The following is a 5,098-nucleotide window of genomic DNA, read 5'->3' on the forward strand; positions in this document are numbered from 1 at the left end:
AATAACCCAGAATAAAAACAATAAAACCTACATCCCCTATACACGGAACTTTTACCACTATCCCGTAAGACTCTGATTTCGTTACAGAAGCTGAAACAGCAGGGGTTATTAACATTTAAATTAAGACGAACAATACTGGCAGAAACATTTTTCAGTTTATAGTTTTGTACACTTTATCTTCCCTAAAATGTCTTAATGCTATGGAGGCCCATAAGGACAAAACACAACATGTGTGAAATGTTGTCTTTGTCCTTCAGTGCCGCTGTTCATTCAGGGTTAGATGCTGGAAAGAAAAACATTTATTTTATTAAACTTTGTCTATTTTTGTGTGTAGGTTTCTTCTAAATTTACTATAAGTTGATTTTATTTAGTAAAAATGAAATGTCTCGCTGTAAGTCTCTCAGCAGCAGAAGCAGCCGGCAGCAAGAAAAATGATCAGAACAATACCTAGCTGTTGTTGCTTCAACTTGTCCACTTCAGTCTTCTGCTTGTCCACTTCAGTCTTCAGTTTGTTCACTTCAGTCTTTAGCTGAGCTTGACCTGCAAAAACAGACAGTTTCTTTGTCAGCTTCATTTTACTGCACCTTCAGTTTCTGTGGACATTGCTTTAGAGTATGGCGTATATCTATATATTTTCTGAGCTAGTAATTGTATATTTTAGACTAGAGAGAACTATAGGTTATTCATTACATTGCATTTTAAACAAAAATCAACACTCACAAAAATTTATTTAGTTTGAGTAAACAAAAACTATTTTTACGAGTGTTGATTTCTGTTGAAAATGCAATGTAATGTGCTTACAAAATATAGTTCTCTGTGCACAAAACATACAATTACTCGCTCAGGAATGAGGCACATAAATAACGCCATATTAGAGCTGCATGAATCAGTTGTCAACTAATAAATAAATCTCCAAATATTTTGATAATCGATGAATCAGTTTGAGTAATTTTTTATGAAATAACAGTGAAACGTGTGTGACGTCAGCTTGTTAAATGTGAATATTTTCTAGTTTCTTCTCTCCTCTGTGACACTAAACTGAATATATTTGAGTTGGGGACAGAACAAGACATTTGAGGACATCGTCTTGGTTTTTGGGAAACAGTGATCAACATTTTAGAGACCACACAACTCATCCATTTATCCCGAAGATATTCCACACATTAATCCACAATGAAAATAATCTGTAGCTATGTGCAGCCCTACTTTGCTCCACTACATAGAAAAATACTTATTTCTCCCCTTTTGGATATTTCTGAACTGCTATGACATGATGATAACAGATCATTGCTGTACCTGTAATCTTTCTTTGCAGCAGCGTCATGTCAGCCTTCAGTTGAACCAACGAGGCGGTCAGCTCTCTCAGCGCAGCGAAGATGTCTGGAGGAAAAGGCTGCTGGCATTCAGCACTTTCACTTGGGGAGACGAAGCCGAGCAGCAGCAACAGCGTAAAACTCACAGAGATCTTCATTCTTGCACTGGCAGCTTACTGTTGAACTGTGCCATCTGTAAACCTGTGTGAGCTTTATATAGAAGCATACAGAAAAAACAACAGCAAAAAGGACGTCACAAATGTTGAATTGTTAATTTACATTGTCACACATGATGTGTCAATGTCAGTTTGTGGAACAAGGGTGTAACCAATTCGCCCCGTATCACAGAACATTTTCCAGAGAAGAAAAACACATTGATGATCTATGATTACATTGTTAAAGGCTACCTTTAAACTTGGCCTTATCTTTCTATGTGTTTGTATGTTGACCAAGGTTATAATCGTTAATGAAAATGAACAAAATAACGAAAACTATGAGGGGGAAAAAACATTGTCATTAACTGAATTAAAAACAAAAATGAGGCACTACTAAAAAACGATATCTAACCATAATGTCTGTTTGTTTGTCCTTAGTTTTCGTCTTTCTCAGTGTCTTTTATGGAGCAAATATTGTTATAGATGCCTACAGCAAAATGGACGTCACAGATGTTGAATTGTTCTTTTTTCCTCATTCCCTCCTTCTTTAAAGTGATGGTTGGAGTTAATTTCACCCTAGGCCTTTGCATCCTATGATGACTCCACCAGTCAAACACCCCCCCCAAATTTTTTCACCTGGGTCTAACATTGGGAGGAGTTAGCGTAGAGTAGCGTTATCAGCTGAATAGCTTACGCACGGGGCTAATGGATCCGTGCGTATCTTAACATTACCCCACTAATAATGCCCGAATATATACCACCAAACGTCTACAGTAGTACAAATAGGTTATGCACTTCATAAAACGCATGGATTGTAAAATTTGTAAGTACACCAGAAGTTTATGTAAATAACACTTGCCTGCTCTCTGCTCTCTGTTGCTGCTGCTGCTACCTGCAGTTAGACGAGTGCTTAGGGACATCTACAAATTACAACACCGAAAAGAGATGCAACAAAAATATTTATTAATTTAATGATTAAATAAGGTTATGTCTCCAAACTTACCTCAATTATTACTTGTCTCCTGCTAGTTATACTACAGCACTTACTTTAAAAAATAAGTTAAATTAAAAAATATTTTTGTTGCATCTCTTTTCGGTGTTGTAATTTGTAGATGTCCCTAAGCACTTGTCTTACAGCAGCAGCAACAACAGCAGAGAGCAGAAGCCAGCAGGCAAGTGTTATTTACATAAACTTCTGGGTACTTTACAAACTTTACAATCCATCGTTTTATGAGTGCATAACCGATATATACTAGTGTAGACCTTTGGTATCATTTCGGGCATTATTAGTGGGGTAATGTTAAGAGACACTTCGGATCCATTAGCCTCTGCGCTAAGCTATTCAGCGGCTAACGCTACTCTACGCTAACTCTCCCAATGTTAGACCCAGGTGAAAAAAGCTTCTGGGGGGGTGTTTGGCTCGAGGTCATGGTGCAAAGGACCCTAGGGTGAAATTACTCCGAACCATCACTTTAAGAGCACAATGCAGAGTATGTGTGTGTGTGTGTTAGTAATAAGGTTTGACTTCCACAGAACTCTGTGTATGTGTGTACGTTTCCATGTCCGTGTGTGTGTCCGTGTGTGTGTGTGTGTGTGTGTGTGTGTCTGTCTGTGTGTAATACTTGGGATGTAATATTATACTGAGCAAACAGAGCAGACAGTGTTTCTACACAACTTCCCATCCTGGTCCTGAGAGGACAGTGGGTGACTCACGTTTGAGACTAAAGTACATGTGTTGAACTGTAAAATGTATTTAGCAGCATGTGTGGGAATAACTTCAAATAATTTTAGGTGCATTTAGGACTCTACCGAACAATGTCATTATCAGATCACTAGAGGAAATACAACTACCTCAGCTGTTCATTGACATAATAAACAAATATGTGTACAGAGGCTCCTTTATAGAAGTAATCTGCAGAAAACAGCTTACTCACCCAACACCACCTCAAATAGGCATTAAGACTGGCTGTCAATGGAGCGCAGTTCATTCTAATTGCCATTAACCAATGGTTAAAGTGGATGTGTCAGTGTGCCCCCCCTCGTGCCAATTCCCCCAACCCAGTACAGGGCTATGCTGATGATGTCCAGACAGCCTCCAGAGATGAGAGTATAATTACAAACATGCTCGCCAGGACAGATTCCTTTCTGGACTGGTCAGGTCTGGAGATTAAGGAGACAAAATGTGCTGTTCTGTACGAGAGGAGGAGTGGAGGGAATCGATGGTATTGTTCAAAAACTGATAAATGCCCTGAGTTCACAACAGCATCGAAACCCATACGTGTATATTCTCTTCATGAGACATACAGCTACCTTGGACACAAAATCAAACTTGCAGGAGAATTCAATTCAATTCAATTCAATTCAATTCAATTTCAATTCAATTCAATTCAATTCAATTCAATTTCAATTCAATTCAATTCAATTCAATTTTATTTATAGTATCAAATCATAACATAAGTTATCTCGAGACACTTTACAGATAGAGTAGGTCTAGACCACACTCTATAATTTACAAAGCCCCAACAATTCCAACAATTCCAGTAATTCCCTCAAGAGCAAGCAGTGCGACAGTGGCGAGGAAAAACTCCCTCTTGGGAAGAAACCTCGGACAGACCCAGGCTCTTGGTAGGCGGTGTCTGACGAGGGGTTGGGGGTGTGATGAACAGTGGCGATAGTAGTCACATTAATAATGGAACAGTGACTGGATGTAGCGGGAAGCTGCAGGGTTCAGCAGGACGCAGCATGACATTGCAGGGCATCGCTGAGCTCAGCAGGGAGTGCAGCAGGACCACGGCGACAGCTGCAACCAGGGTCTTGGTGCCAACGTTCTCCAAGGAAATACGCTGGGGGAAAAAAAAGCATAAGGACTCCGGGGAGTAAACTCCCCAGAAGCTAGGATTAGTAACAAGCATTTCTGGGACGGGCTGCACACAAATAGTAATAGTAATAGTAACAGTAATAGAAACAGTAATAGAAAGGGAGAGGAGAGAGCAGCTCAGTGAGTCAAAGGAAGGAAGAATGGAAGGAGCAAGAACAATGTCGGCGAATTCCTCTCCATACATCACCACAGCATTGTTATTAAAGACACCACACAAGTAAACACCATCTTGTCCGAGTTTACATCCAGGTTGGACATGATTGACAGATGCCCACTGCCTCTGACTGTGAAGCTGGAGGCTATCAGACAGGTAGCACTGTCGAAAGTGCAACATCTGTTCTCCAACACTCACATCCAGCAGAAAGTCCTGAGTGAAATAAATAACAAAACAGTGAGCTTAGTGCGAAAATACTTTGGACTCAACACACACGGCACCCGTGACATTATCTTTCACCCCCAGTGGGAAGGGGGGCTGGGAGTACCAACAATAGACTGGATCTACACCAGCATGCGGATTTCCCAGCTTCTGAGCATGCTGAACATTGACGACAAAGATGTTAGGGAGCTGGCTCGATCCTCACTGTTCCTGGACCTAAGAAGACGCAAGGTCCCATTGGCCAGGGAGTCGGATCCCCACTTCCTAGGATTCAAAAGATAAAACAGCAGAAAACCTGATACCCACTCTGCTGGTTTTGGGGTCTGGTCAGACTGGCCAGATCTGAATGACCTCTGTATCAGAACAGGAGTGTCAC

At 40.5% G+C, this 5,098-nt stretch overlaps 1 pseudogene; it reads right to left on the reverse strand.

Annotated features, from left to right (window-relative positions):
• LOC120544158 overlaps positions 1 to 1,487 on the reverse strand; it is a 5,486-nt pseudogene extending 3,999 nt beyond the window's left edge.
• Between the last annotated feature and the right edge of the window lie 3,611 nt (positions 1,488 to 5,098).

The sequence above is a fragment of the Perca fluviatilis genome, chromosome 16 (assembly GCF_010015445.1).
Source record: "Perca fluviatilis chromosome 16, GENO_Pfluv_1.0, whole genome shotgun sequence".
Classification (NCBI taxonomy): domain Eukaryota; kingdom Metazoa; phylum Chordata; class Actinopteri; order Perciformes; family Percidae; genus Perca; species Perca fluviatilis.